This window comes from Scyliorhinus canicula, chromosome 25 (assembly GCF_902713615.1).
Source record: "Scyliorhinus canicula chromosome 25, sScyCan1.1, whole genome shotgun sequence".
In the NCBI taxonomy this organism is placed as follows: domain Eukaryota; kingdom Metazoa; phylum Chordata; class Chondrichthyes; order Carcharhiniformes; family Scyliorhinidae; genus Scyliorhinus; species Scyliorhinus canicula.
Genome location: NC_052170.1, coordinates 22,225,315 through 22,241,452, shown reverse-complemented (window position 1 = coordinate 22,241,452; position 16,138 = coordinate 22,225,315). Strand labels below are relative to the sequence as shown.

Below are 16,138 nucleotides of genomic sequence, written 5' to 3'. Positions count from 1 at the left end.
GGGGATGGGAAAATGGAGGTGGCGGGGATGAGGAAGGCAATAGGATGGATACGAAGAGCGCGGGAGTGGGAGGGGACAGGGAGGGAAGAGAGGGAGAGGATTTAGCTATCCTGAGAATGAAAGAATATTGTTGTGGGTCAGAGTTTAGAGAACCCCAAAGTGTATCATGGAGTTCACCTGACCCACAACTTTGAATAGATTGTGGTGTGGGGAGCACACGGCCATCTCTACAGGGGTGGTACAGCAGAAATGGAAAAGTATTTTTTTAAAGAAAAACAATGTTTATTCTATGAACTCAAGTTAACCTTTTTAAAATGTACAGTGAACATCTTAGCAACCATCAATTCAAATACACCGACCAAAGAATACAACACTAAGTAATCTGTATGATCATAGAATTTACAGTGCAGAAGGAGGCCACTCGGCCCATCGAGTCTGCACCAGCTCTTGGAATGAGCACCCTACCCAACCGCACACCTCCACCCTATCCCCATAACCCAGTAACCTCACCCAACTCCAAGGGCAATTTTGGACACTAAGGGCAATTTAGCATGGCCAATTCACCTAACCTGCACATCTTTGGACTGTGGGAGGAAACCGGAGCACCCGGAGGAAACCCGCCCACACACGGGGAGAACGTGCAGATTCCGCACAGACAGTGACCCAAGCCGGGAATCGAACCTGGGGCCCTGGAGCTGTGGAGCAATTGTGCTAACCACAATGCTACCGGCACTGCCCTATGCTGTCCTTTTAACACCCAGAAGACTTAACAAACCTTTAAACAGAAGCACATCAGGGTTTACATTCACTACTGAAAACATTTATAATTCTGAATTCACCAAATTATAGTCTTTGTAGGCCGAGAACAGCAATACAGCTCTTGTTTAAACTCCAGATGCAGCTAACTGAGAAACACAGACACAGCCAAGCTTTTTCTCAAACTGAAACTAAAAAGCAGAAGTGGAGCTCAGCTCCACCCACTCTCTGACATCACACCAGTAACACGAGCAACTCCATTTCCTAAATGTACCTTTCTTAAACACCCATTTCTTAAAGGTACTCTCAGATGACAATACATTTTGTAAAGTTGTTCGTTGTAGAATTCCTAACCTTTGACCTGTTCTTGTAGTCAATTGATTGAAATTTAAATGCTGTTAAATTTAGTGTTGGGGAACCCCAGCAGTCTCCCAGGCTGTTGATAGTGGGGGATTCAGCGATGGTAACGCCATTGAATGTCAAGGGGCGATGGTTAGATCCTCTCTTGAAGGAGGTGGGCATTGCCTGGCACTTGTGTGGCACGAATGTAACTTGCCCCTTGTCAGCCCCAATCCTGGATATTAGAACATAGAACATAGAACAGTACAGCACAGAACAGGCCCTTCGGCCCTCAATGTTGTGCCGAGCCATGATCACCCTACTCAAACCCACGTATCCACCCTGTACCCGTAACCCAACAACCCCCCCTTAACCTTACTTTTTGTAGGACACTACGGGCAATTTTAGCAGGGCCAATCCACCTAACCCGCACATCTTTGGACTGTGGGAGGAAACCGGAGCACCCGGAGGAAACCCACGCACACAGGGGGAGGACGTGCAGACTCCACACAGACAGTGACCCAGCCGGGAATCGAACCTGGGACCCTGGAGCTGTGAAGCATTTATGCTAACCACCATGCTACCCTGCTGCCCCAAATTGTCCAGGTCTTGCTGCATTTGGACATGGGCTACTTCAGAATGGCGAATGGTGCTGAACATTGTACAGTCATCCGCAAGCATCCCCACTTCTGACCCTATGATGGAAGGGAGGTCATTGATGAAGCAGCTGAAGATGGTTGGGCCTAGGACACTACCCTGAGGAACTCCTGCAGTGACGACCTGGAGTTGAGATGATTGACCTCCAACACCCACAACCGTGCCAAATGTGACTCCAACCAGCAAAGAATTGTCCCCCTGATTCCCATTGGCTCCAGTTTAGCTCGGGCTCCTTGATGCCACACTCGGTCAAATGCTGCCCTGATGTCAAGGGCAGTCACTCTCACCTCACCTCTGGAATTCAGCTCCTTTGTCCATGATTGAACCGAGTCTGCAAGGAGGTGGGGAGCTGAGTGACCCTGGGCGGAACCCAAACTGAGTACCAGTCAGAAGGTTACTGCTGAGTACGTGTTGCTTGATGGCACAGTCTATCACTCTTCTATCACTTTATTGATCGGGAGTAGACTGATCGGGCGGTAATTGGCCGCGTTGGATTTATCCTGTTTCTTGTGTACCGGACGCACCTGGGCAATTTTCCCACATTGCCGGGTAGGTGCCAGTGTTTTAGATGCACTGGAACAGCTTAGCTAGGGGTGCAGCAAGTTCTGGAGCACATGTCTTCCTCCCCCAGTGACTTGTTTAATCGTCCACCTCCATTCACGGCTGGACGTGGCAGGGCTGCAGAGCTTCAGTCTGATCCATTGGTTGTGGGATTGCTGACCCCTATCTATCACTTGCTGCTTATTCTGTTTGACACACAAGTTGTCCTGTGCTATAGCTTCACCTCATTTTTCGGTGTGCCTGATGTTGCTCCTGGCATGCTCTCTGCTCTCTTCATTGAACCAGGAGTGATTCCCTGGCTTAGTAGTAATGGTAGAGAGCAGCGCCGGCCCTAGGGTTGCTGGCGCCCCGGGCAAGCTGAACTTCGGCGCCCTTGGGGGGGGGGGGGGGCCGAGGGGGGGGGGGGGTGAGGGGGGGGGCCGAGGGGGGGGGGCCGAGGGGGACCCGAGGGGGGGGGCGGGGGGGCGGACCCGAGGGGGGGCGGGGGGGGGCGGACCCGCGGGGGGGCGGACCCGCGGGGGGGGGGCGGGGGGGAGCGGACCGAGCGGGGGGGGCCGCCCTGGGGGAGAGCGGGGGGCCGCCCTGGGGGAGAGCGGGGGGCCGCCCTGGGGGAGGGCGGCCACCGCGCATGCGCTGGTTGGCACCTGCCCAACTGCGCATGCGCGGGACCCGAGTCTCTGGCGCCCCCTAGCACATGGCGCCCCGGGCGACTGCCCGAGTTGCCGGTGCCTTGAGCCGGCCCTGGTAGAGAGGGGGACATGCCGAGCCATGAGGTTGCAGATTGAATGCAATTCTGCTGCTGCTGATGGCCCACAGCACCTCATGAATGTCTAGTTTGGAACTGCCCAGATCTCGGCTCCAGAACCTATCCTATTGAGCACGATGGTAGCGTCACACAACACTATGGACGGTATGAAGACACAACGTCATTTCCACAAAGACTGTATGTTGGTCACTTCTGGTGGCACAGCGTTAGCACTGCTGCCTCACAGCGCCAAGGACCCGAGTTCAATTCCAACATTGGGTGACCATCTGTGTGGAGTTTGCACATTCTCCCCGTGTCTGCGTGTGTTTCCTCCGGGTGCTCCGGTTTCCTCCCACAGTCCAAAGGTGTGCAAGTTAGGTGGGTTGGCCATGATAAATTGCCCCTTAGTGTCCAAAGATGTGCATTTTAGGTAGGGTTACGGGGATGGGGCGGGCGACTGGGCCCAAGCAGAGTGCTCTTTCATCGGGTCGGTGCCGACTCGATGGGCTGAATGTCCTCCTTCAGCACCGTAGCGATTCTATGATCACTGTCATGGACAGGTGCAACTGCAATAGGTGAGGATACATTAAAAGCATCAGATGTAGAAGCAGAATTAGGCCATTTGGCCCTTCGAGTCTGGTCCGCCATTCAATGAGACCATGACTAATATGATGATCCTCAACTCCACTTTCCCGCCTTATCGTCATAACTCTTCGTCCCCTAGCTTTTCCCCCTCTTGTTGGTTCCCTCACCGCCTGCCACAGGCCCAGTCTAGCAGCGATGTCCTTTAGGACTCAGGCAGCTGGGTCAGAAGTGAGCCACTCTATCCATTGAAGTCCCCCCACTCAGAGTACATTCTGTACCGTCGCTACCCTCAGTGCTTCCCTCGGGGCCTCACGGTAGCATGGTGGTTAGCATCAATGCTTCACAGCTCCAGGGTCCCAGGTTCGATTCCCGGCTGGGTCACTGTCTGTGTGGAGTCTGCACGTCCTCCCCGTGTGTGCGTGGGTTTCCTCCGGGTGCTCCAGTTTCCTCCCACAGTCCAAAGATGTGCGGGTTAGGTGGATTGGCCATGAAAAATTGCCCGTAGTGTAAGGTTAATGGGGGGATTGTTGGGTTACGGGTATACGGGTTACGTGGGTTTGAGTAGGGTGATCATTGCTCGGCACAACATCGAGGGCCGAAGGGCCTGTTCTGTGCTGTACTGTTCCATGTTCTATGCTTCCTCCAAGCGGTGTTCAGCATAAAGGAGTACTGATTCATTGCTGGGAGCCTGGAGTCTAATGTAGGCCAGGCTGGACAAAAGTGACTGATTTCCTTCCCTGAACTAAATGGGCTTTTACAGCGATTGAGGGGACTCAAAGTCGCCACTACGGAGGTCAGCTTAAAACATTCCAGATTTGTGATGAATTGAATTCCAATTTTCCGTGGGGGGATTTGAACAATATCTCTGAAGCATTAGCCTGGATTACTAGCCCAGCAACATTATTCCTCGGCCACTATACCTCCGATGTCTAGGCCCTAACCTGTGCAATCCCTCCCTGCTCCTCTTTTTCTCTTCACCCCCTCTCTTCTTCTTCCACAGCCTACTTAAAGCCTATCCCATTGTTCCCTGGTGCATTCTCCACGGCAACGCCTCTCCCAATCAGAGCCCACTTGCCAACCAATCAGCAGTCTCGTCTCGTGCGGTGTAACTTGTTGAGATTCGGTATGCTTGGGAATCCGCCATGATGCGGTTCAAGATCAAAAACTTTGACGTGTCTCTTTTCTTCAGCAATACTCCAGTTCTTTCCGACTAAGCGACCAATACACGGACCAGACCCCAATTTAGATTAGGAAACCGAACGAGAAACCCCAACACTTTTTCCATTTGTAAACTCTGAGGAAAAGATACTTCGCCCCAGAAGTGATTCCACTGACAAATAGGGATCTTTTATATTAAAACAAACTTCATTATTAAATACTCTCTAGCCAACTTACCAGCCCTAGCTAACGGGCGGAATTCTCCGCTCCCGGGAAAAATCGGGAGGGCCGTCGTGAACTCGGCCGAGTTTCACGACGGCCTCGGAGGCCGTTCCTCGCCCCCTATTCTCCCCTCCCGGCGGGGCTAGGAGCGGCGCTCCGTAAATCTCGGCCCCGGGGGGCATCGCGCTGAGAATGACGCGGCCGGTGCGCCTAATGACGTCAGCCGCGCATGCGCAGGTTGGCCGGCTCCAACCCGCGCATGCGCGGCTGACGTCATGATGCTGACGGCACAAACCCGCGCGTTGGCCGTCTTTCCCCTCAGCCGCCCCGCAAGACGTAGCGGCTTGATCTTGCGGGGCGGCGGAGGGGAAATAGTGCGTCCGATTGAGACGCCGGCCCGACGATCGGTGGGGCACCGATCGCGGGCCTGTGCCCTCCCGAGCACAGTCGTGGTGCTCTTTCCTTTCTAGGCCACCTACAAGCCCCAAACGGGCTTCTCACTCCCGTTTCATGACGGCAGCGACCAGGTGTGTTTGCCGCCATCGTGAGACGGCCGCGAACGGCAGGCCGCTCGGCCCATCCGGGTCGGAGAATTGCCGTTCGCCGTGAAAAGCAGCGAGCGGCGATTCTTCTGAGCCGGGGGGGGGGAGAATCGCGGGGGGCGCGAGGGGGGCGTGATTTTTGTCGGGGGGCCCTCCCGCGACACGCCGCGTGGGGAGCGGAGAATCACGCCCAACCTCTCCCTAAAGTTTGACATATAGTCCAGTAGTCTCAGAACCCTGACTCATCAAATTCCTCTTAATTCATCAATTTGAACGGACTGAAATTAGTTGATTCATTAGGTGCATCCCTAATTGCAAATAGTACAAACAGAATTCCTTTATCCCAATCCTCTGGATATTCCTGACTATAGGCCCTGATCATAGTCTTTAAAGCCTGGTGGCCTCTTTCTAAACCTCTGGACGATACGCTGGTGATTTAAATTGCCTTACTCCTTAATTATTCATAACTTCCCTGAATAACCTTGACATAAAATTGGATTCTTGATCTGGTCAGATTTCTTTTCGTTGCCCGTAGCTGTTAAAATAAATTGTTAGTTCCTCTACAACCCATTCAGTTGTGGTATTTCTTAATGGAATGGCCTGTTGAAATCTAGTAGACACATCCATTATGGATACTGATTCCCACTTTTCACCTTAGGATGGGGTTCCACACAATCTATTAGGACGCGAGTAAAAGGTTCCTCAAATGCCGGACTGGGTATTAAGGGTGCTGGTTTGATTACCACTCGAGGTTTTCCTATTACTTGACATATGTGGGGCAGTACGGTAGTACAAGTGGCTAGAACTGTGGCTTCACAGCACCAGGGTCCCAGGTTCGATTCTCCGCTAGGTCACTGTCTGTGCGGAGTCTGCACATTCTCCTCGTGTCTACATGAGTTTCCTCCGGGTGCTCCGGTTTCCTCCCACAGTCCAAAGACATGCAGGTTAGGTGCATTGGCCGTGCTAAATTGCCCTTAGTGTCCAAAAAGGTTAGGAGGGGTTATTGGGTCGTGGGGATAGGGTGGAAGTGAGGGCTTAAGTACATACATGAATACAATTTACAGTGCAGAAGGAGACCATTCGGCCCATCGAGTCTGCACTGGCTCTTGGAAAGAGCAACCGTACCCAAACCCACACCTACATCCTATCCCCACAACCCAGTAACCCCACCCAACACTAAGGGCAATTTTGGACACTAAGAGCAATTTAGCATGGCCAATCCACCTAACCTGCACATCTTTGGACTGTGGGAGGAAACTGGAGCGCCCGGAGGAAACCCACGCAGACACTGGGAGAACGTGCAGACTCCGCACAGACAGTGACCCAAGCCGGGAATCGAACCTGGGACCTTGGAGCTGTGAAGCGATTGTGCTAACCACTATGCTACCGTGCTGCCCACGGTGCAGACTCAATGGGCTGAATGGCATCCTTCTGCACTGTATGTTCTATGTATGTATATGTGACATGTACATCAAAATTTAACTATATCCTTATGAGGTCCAGGCCAATAAAATGTTTTTGTATTTTTGCTTGAGTTTTCTTTAACCCTAAATGACCCCTTACTGATCTTCATGCACTACCTATAAATCCTCCTTTCTATAATCCACAGGTATTACAACTTGATGAACTTCTGCCCATTCTTCATGCCTGAATATGTAAAGGTCTCCATTTGGGTTACGGGTATAGGGTGGATCCGTGGGTTTGAGTAGGGTGATCATTGCTCGGCACAACATCGAGGGCCGAAGGGCCTGTTCTGTGCTGTACTGTTCTATGTTCTATGTTCTAAAGATCTCCTCTTCATCCTCCACCTGCTCTTGTTCTTTATCAACCATCTGATCAAAGATTGTTCCTGATAACTGAACCTCAGCCCCTCTACCTTTACGCCTTGACTTCTCCTCCTCCTGTCTCAACCTGTGGCTTTGTGATCTTGTTACCACACAATCTGGCAACACCCCAGGATGTGCTTATGGCAACACTTCAGTTGTTTGATTCCCACTGCTTTTCAACCACAGCAGGCATCACTCTCACCAATATATCTGCCTTAATTCTCCGCCGTTGGGATGCTCCGTTTTGCCATGCAGCCCGGGGCTGCCCCATAATTGGAAACCCCATTGACCTGCCAGCTAAATGGAGAATCCCGAAGGCATGCTGTACCAGAATCTGGTGCGGCCGGACGAAGAAACCTACCCATAATTACCCAGCCCTCTCCCCGACTCCGCTCAAGCATTACCTTTCTTACTCGCGGGGTCTTGCCCGCCCAAACGAAGTCAGTGATCACCTTGTTGACCCGTTTAATATAGGACCGCGGAGTAAAGATGGGGAGACATTGAAACACGAACAGGAATCTCGGGAGGACCGTCATCTTCACCGTCTGCACCCTCCCAGCTAATGACAACGGGAGCGCGTCCCATCTCCGAAAATCATCCTTCATTTGGTCTACTAGCCGGGACAGATTTAATTTATGCAGCCGGTCCCATTCCCGCGCCACCTGGATGCCTCGGTACCTAAAGCTTCCCCCGACTAATGTAAACGGCAGCTCCCCCATTCGCCTCTCCTGTCCCCTCGCCTGGACCGTAAACATTTCACTTTTCCCCATATTTAGCTTATACCCCGAAAACCGGCCAAATTCTCCTAGAATCCTCATGATTTCTTCCATCCCCTCTAATGGGTCCGATACATACAGAAGCAGATTGTCTGCATGGAACGAGACTCTGTGCTCCACCCCCCCCCCCCCCCTCCCCCCCTGGACCAGTCCTCTCCAGCCCCTCGAGGCTCTCAGAGCAATTGCCAACGGCTCTATAGCTAGCGCGAACCACAGTGGGGAGAGGGGGAATCCCTGTCTCGTCCCCGGTGCAGTCTAAACTGGTCCGATGTTGTCCTATTCGTCCGTACGCTTGCCGCAGGAGCCTGACTGAGCACCTGACCCAGTCAATAAAGCCCCGCCCAAATCCGAACCGTCCCAGTACCTCCCACAGACAATCCCATTCTACCTGATCTTTTCTGCATCCATTGCGATTACTAACTCCACCTCCCTACCTTCCGGGGGCATCATGATCACATTTATCAACCTTCTTACGTTGGCCACCAACTGCCTACCCTTAACAAACCCCGTCTGGTTCTCCCCAATAACATCCGGAACACAATCCTCAATCCTGGAGGGCAGCATTTTGGCCAGCAGTTTAAGCTGTCTCATTTCTTTACCCTGTCGCAACTGTTTCATCTGCAATTGAATTTTAGCTAATTCTAATGATTCAGACTGTGTCTCAGGCATCATCTCTAGACTTAAATGCTGCGCTATCGCTGTACTTATAGCTACCTTTCTCGCCTCTACAAATAAAACTAACTGCAGCTTAGCCGCCAAATTCACCCCTTGTAAACCATTCCAAGTGACCTACTATGGGCCAGGGTTTAGAGAACCCCAAAGTATATCATGGAGTTCACCTGACCCACAACTTTGAATAGATTTTGGTTATGGGAGCACAAGGGCCCACTTTTCAGGTGTGATGCAACAGAGATCTAAAGTATTTTAAAACAAAATTATTCTATGAATACACTTAACATTTTATAAACACACAGTAAACATCTTCTCAACTACCATCACCGATACCCCCCTCAAAGATAGGGTACTCTATAGGTAACCCTTAGTAACTTTCTTAACAACATCCATAAGTCAAAGACCCTTGTTAACAAAGACAGCAGGTTTGCATTCCTTACAGAAACAGGTATTACTTTGAAATCATCAAGTGATCTGGAGGCATTCTTTAGCAGGCAGAGAGAGTGGGACCAACTTGCAGCTCAAAACGAAAGTAAAAAGCAGAGCCAGAGCCCAGCTCCACCCACACACTGACATCACTGCAGCCACTTGAGAAGACAAACATTTCTTAAAGTGACATTCCCATGACAGACCTCTTCCACACCTAAGAAACTCTTAGCCAATGAAAGAGCCATTGTACCCTATTTAAACTGACAGAATTCAATACCTGATTGAAAACACCAGCTCCTTACACTCACTCTTTGTTTCCCAAAACAAACAAAGAATTATACCTTTAAATCCCGGACGAACCCCCAATTTTTGTTACGGTAGCGGACCAGACATCAATTTATATTAGCAACTGGACGAGACCCCGAACAATGATTCCATTTGCAAACTGTGAGGAAAGGGTACTTTGCCCCAGGAGTGACTCAACTAACAAATAGGGATTTTTTTATTTAAAAGAAATATTCTTATTATCACAGGAGGAATCGCATTAACATCACAGAAAATAGCTTTTCAATTAACAGTTAAACAAGTCTTAAAATCATGTTAAACCCCCTCCCCCTTTCCTGGGCTAGTGCACGGTCAATATCAGCCCCACAGGCAGCACGGTGGCCTAGTGGTTAGCACAACCGCCTCACGGCGCTGAGGTCCCAGGTTCGATCCCGGCTCTGGGTCACTGTCCGTGTGGAGTTTGCACGTTCTCCCCGTGTCTGCGTGGGTTTCGCCCCCACAACCCAAAAATGTGCAGAGTAGGTGGATTGGCCACGCTAAATTGCCCCTTAATTGGAAAAAATAATTGGGTAATCTAAATTTTAAAAAAATATCAGCCCCACAGACTCCGGAGTCACAACACAAGAGAATTAACCAATAATTCTTATAAAACTTCCCAAAATCTTTGCCCTTATGCTTCGGGAACAAATTCATACGCATCCAGAATAGTCCTTCTTACCACATCATAATTCTTCGACTCCCACTCTGACAGGGAAGCATAAACTTCCTCGACCCACCCCGTCAAGTTGCTTGGCGCGGGTAATGTTCGCTTTTCCTTTGGCCACTCCATTTGGGTTGCTATTTTCTCAAAAGTCCTAAAGAAGGTTTCTACCACCTTCTCTTCGAATTTTGGGAGGGCTTGCATACATTTAGACATAGAACATAGAACATAGAACAGTACAGCACAGAACAGGCCCTTCGGCCCTCGATGTTGTGCCGAGCCATGATCACCCTACTCAAACCCACGTATCCACCCTATACCCGTAACCCAACAACACCCCCCTTAACCTTACTTTTTAGTACACTACGGGCAATTTAGCATGGCCAATCCACCTATCCCGCACATCTTTGGACTGTGGGAGGAAACCGGAGCACCCGGAGGAAACCCACGCACACACGGGGAGGACGTGCAGACTCCACACAGACAGTGACCCAGCCGGGAATCGAACCTGGGACTCTGGAGCTGTGAAGCATTTATGCTAACCACCATGCTACCGTGCTGCCACTGGGTTCCATTCTTCTCTCTCTCTCCCTCCCGGCTTCAGAACTAGAGGTGTAGGGCTGGATTCTATGCTCAACACCCCCCCCCCTCCCCCCCCCCCCCCCCCCCCACCCCTCTCACCCCCCAACCTGGTGTGGTTTCAGGTGGGGGTATAGACACATAAAGCACGTCGGGTGCCCCACCCATCTCCTTCGTGCCAATTCCTGACCCATAATTATGATGGGTAAGTAAGTCACCCTCTAGGCTTCCTCCGTGCACACTCTCCCCCCTCCCCCCCCCCCCCCCCCCCCACACCCTTTGGCCAATCGAGGCCCTTAACTGTCCAGTCGAGAGACAGTTAAGGGCTTCAATCTGCCTGCGCAGTCACAAACTCTGGGCTGTAGCAGGCGGGTCAGAGTGCAAAGGCTATTTTTGAAAGGGCTTCGTTACCCCTCTCCCGAGATGTCACCCCCCCCCTTCATTCCTCCCTACCTGCCCTCCAAAACCCATCACCCCGCCCACCACAAACCCCTCCGAGGGAAAAGTAGATTTACCGATTCTGGTTGGACCTCTCACAGCCAATCGCCACATCCGATGAAATAGTCTTCATCTCCCCCGCCGCCAATACCGTTATCGTCGGTTGTTTGAGCACAAAGTCCAAGGCGGACACCATCACTGAGAGAGTGCTGCACTGCCGGAGGCGTCTTTATCTTTCGAATGAGACCAGAAATTGAGCCCCCCACCCACCCCCTCCCCCCCTGTGCTCAGGTGGATGTAAAAGACCCCATTACACCATTTTGAGGAAGGGTATGAGGAGCTTGTCCCCAGTGCCCTGGCCAAAGATTTATCCCTCAATCAACATCACAAGAGACAGATGATCGGGTCATCGGCACATTGGCGATGTCTGTGGACTCTTGCTGTGCACATCATGGCTGCCACGCTTCCCTCGTTACACTCCGTTGGCGTGTGAAGCACTGTAAAGTCCGGTGACGATGAGAATCTCTGTGTAAATGTAAATCCTTCCCTTCCTCGAAAACACCCAATGAAATTGAAAATAAATCATTTTGCAATGACCTTCTGGTATTTCCAGCACATTGCTCACGACAGGACCTAGGGAGTTAATCCTGGGAGCTTTCAGGCCCAGAACAAACAATTTAACTTGACATCATATTGATGTAAATGAGTACAGAGTGAGCAAGCGGCAGATGGGAATTTGTAATGTTCTCTTGTTCAAACTCCGATCCTCTATAAGGAAGCAGAAAACGCTAATTATGTCCAGAAATGGAATCTTGGTTCTCTGCCTGGTCGATTGCCAAGATATATTTTTACTCCCTGCTTCTGTTTTGGACAGGCGAGATTTTCTTCCTCAGTGAACACACTGCGCACTTAATAAAACGGAGTCTGCTGATGCCTTCCGTGCTGCTGTCGGACGATGATGTGCTCGAGGCGTGTCAGGCTCACATTCCATATCATCCTTAGAATCCCTCCAGTGATGAGGGAGGCTATTCAGCCCATCGAGTCTGCACCGACCCTCTGAAAGAGCCACCCTACCTAGGCCCACATCCCCCCACCCCATTTCCATAACCCAACCTAACATCTTTGGACACTAAGGGGCAATTTTAGCACAGCCGATCCACCTAACCCGCACATCTTTGGACTGTGGGAGGAAACCGGAGCACCCGGAGGAAACCCACACACCCGGGTCCCTGGTGCTGTGAGGCAGCAGTGCTAACCACTGTGCTACCTAACCGCCCTTATGCGAGCGACCATTACTAATGTTACTTTGCTGACCCCCAGATGAGAGACAGAAATTCTTCGACATTATCGAGTAGAGAAGCAAACCGATGCGGAAAGACTGGAGACGTACACAGGGAAATAAGGTGGGGATGGGTTGCTGAGAGAGCGTACGGAGGGGAGGGTGGGGTAAATTTTATCAATTGTACGCCATTCCTGATGGTGTAACCGGAAGCGTGCGCCCTTTCCGTTCGTTCTTTCCCCATTTCCCACCGGATTACATTAAACATTGAAGCTCCGACAGTATGCAGGGGGAATGCATGCCATTCCTGAGACAGGGGAAGCTATTCCAATGGTGAATCCTGCTGTTAGCTGACAATGCTGCACCTGAGGGCAAACTGTAAACGAGCCTCCTGGGAAAACCGGGAGGCTCCACATCACAGCCACACCTTTCCCGCCCAATCCCAGTCCCACTACATGTTGAGGACGCAAAGGGTGCTTTTAAAAAAATTAAATTTCACTTGTAAATTTTTCACATTGCACAGATTTCACTCATTCATCGATATCTGTTGAGATTTACTTAGCCCAAGAGCTAAATCTATTGGCACGCCACACGGACGGCACACATTGATGGTTACGGGGAGTTAGCCCTCACGGATGGCGCACATTGATGGTTACGGGGGAGTTAGGCCTCACGGACGGCACACATTGATGGTTACGGGGGAGTTAGGCCTCACGGACGGCACACATTGATGGTTACGGGGGAGTTAGGCCTCACGGACGGCACACATTGATGGTTACGGGAGAGTTGCGCCTCACGGATGATGCACATTGTTGGTTACGGGGGAGTCAGGGACATTTCCTTTCTGGTGGAAGAAACAACGGTGTGTTTTTTTTTGTTCACTCTCCGTTGAATGTTCATTTTGGTGTCCAATGTTGTACTCACCACTCATGAGACATGACTTCCCTCCCTTCTGTGCATTGTAAAGGACATTGCCCCTCGATTACTCTCACCGAGGGTACTTGCAATGTTATAGGTGAACTCAAAGTCCTTTAAGGACTCTGCCAGTCAGTGTCCTGAGATGGACACACACTTGGGCAGCAGCAAGACGACTATTCAGTCCCCTCATTTTCTTATCTTGACTGACTGTTCCCACCAGACATGTCATCCCCACTGCACTCAGGGCAGTAACACAGTGGTTAGCACTGTTGCTTCACAGCTCCAGGGTCCCAGGTTCGATTCCCGCTTGGGTCATTGTCTGCGGAGTCTGCACGTTATCCCCATGTCTGCGTGGGTTTCCTCCGGGTGCTCCGGTTTCATCCCACAAGTCCCGAAAGACATAGGGCGGGATTCTCCGACCCCCCCCCCCCCCCCCGCCAGGTCGGAGAATCGCCGGGGGTCGCCGTGAATCCCGCCGCCGCCGGTCGCCGAATTCTCTGGCCCTCCAAAAGTCGGCGAGACGTGAGTCTCGCCGCCCGCCCCAGAGTTGTCAAAGGAAATGTGGAGTGGATGAGGCACGCTAATGAAAGCCCTCTTGTGGAGACAGGGTGGGATAGCTGAGGTACTAAATGTGCGCTTTCCATTGCCCAGGCCCTTCACGAGCCAACTAGAGGCCCCAGGCCCCTGCTCTGGGGGGGGGGGGGGGGGGGGGGGGGGGAGCATATGGGTTCAAATCCCACCACAGGAGCTGGTAGAATTTAATTCAATTGATATACATGGATTATAAAGCTCGTCTCAATGATGGTGATCAGGGCAATTACTATTGATTGATTTTTGAGGACATTACCAGTGCAGTAGATAACGGGGAGCCAATAGATGTGGTATATCTAGATTTCCAGAAAGCTTTTAACAAGGTGCCACACAAAAGGTTGCTGCATCAGATAAATATGCATGGCATTAAGGGTAAAGTAGTAGCATGGATAGAGGATTGGTTAATTAATAGAAAGCAAAGAGTGGGGATTAATGGGTGTTTCTCTGGTTGGCAATTAGTAGCTAGTGGTGTCCCTCAGGGATCCATGTTGGGACCACAATTGTTCACAATTTACATAGATGATTTGGAGTTGGGGACCAAGTGCAATGTGTCCAAGTTTGCAGACGACACGAAGATGAGTGGTAAAGCGAAAAGGTGCAGAGGATACTGGAAGTCTGCAGAGGGATTTGGATAGGTTAAGTGAATGGGCTAGGGTCTGGCAGATGGAATACAATGTTGACAAATGTGAGGTTATCCATTTTGGTAGGAATAACAGCAAAAGGGATTATTATTTAAATGATAAACTATTAAAACATGCTGCTGTGCAGAGAGACCTGGGTGTGCTAGTGCACGAGTCACAGAAAGTTGGTTTACAGGTGCAACAGGTGATTAAGAAGGCAAATGGAATTTTGTCCTTCATTGCTAGAGGGATGGAGTTTAAGACTAGAGAGGTTATGCTGCAATTGTATAAGGTGTTAGTGAGGCCACACTTGGAGTAGTGTGTTCAGTTTTGGCCTCTTTACCTGAGAAAGGACGTACTGGCATTGGAGGGTGGGCAGAGGAGATTCACGAGGTTAATCCCAGAGCTGAAGGGGTTGGATTACGAGGAGAGGTTGAATAGACTGGGACTGTACTCGTTGGAATTTAGAAGAAAGAGGGGGGATCATATAGAAAGATATAAAATTATGAAGGAAATAGATTGGATAGATGCGGGCAGGTTGTTTCCACTGGCGGGTGAAAGCAGAACGAGGGGACATAGCCTCAAAATAAGGGGAAGTAGATTTAGGACTGAGCTCATGAGGAACTTCTTCACCCAAAGGGTTGTGAATCTATGGAATTCCTTGCCCAGTGAAGCAGTTGAGGCTCCTTCATTAAATGTTTTTAAGATAGAGATAGATAGTTTTTTGAAGAATAAAGGGATTAAGGGTTATGGTGCTCGGGCCGCAAAGTGGAGCTGAGTCCACAAAAGATCAGCCATGATCCCATTGAATGGTGGAGCAGGCCCGAGGGGCCAGATGGCCTACTCCTGCTCCTAGTTCTTATGTTCTTATATTCTTATGATAAATTCCTTCTATTACAACCCCAGACCAGACCCCAATAGTGGCTCAAATCCTTGACAGAAACCCCAGTATTTTACTTAATTTCGGCAAGACTGAGAAAAGGACACCTCGCTCTTGGAGTGACTTCAGACAGAAATGGGGGTATGGGACATTAAAACAAACTTGATTATCAACACAGTATTAAAATATTTAACAGCAGGCTAGAAAATAACTTACAATGACCCCTTAAACAAGACTAGTGAATACAATATCCTTAACTGCCAACTTTATTCCCACTTAAACAAGGGAAGACACCATCTCAGCTCTCAATCCACTTTCACTACCAACGGCGACCGGAATACTTGGTTTACAGAGATTTTTTTTTGAGAAAGACAGATCTCCTCAAACTGCTTTAAAGACAAGGGGCGCGGATTCTCCGATCGCGGGACAAAGTGTCGGCGCCATCGTGAACACTCGTGAATGGACGCGGGCAGTAGCGAGGGGCAGCATGGCGATGGAGCGGTTCATGCCGCTCCAGCCTCACTTCCTGACGCGCACTGGGGGCAACGCAATCCTGTGCGTGCGCAGTGGCGAAACGCCA

General features: G+C 50.6%; 1 protein-coding gene across 1 annotated transcript in view; it reads left to right on the top strand.

Moving 5' to 3' along the window:
- LOC119957015 (asialoglycoprotein receptor 1-like) overlaps window positions 1-16,138 on the top strand; it is a 62,375-nt gene that overhangs the window by 12,791 nt on the left and 33,446 nt on the right. The window lies entirely within an intron of this gene.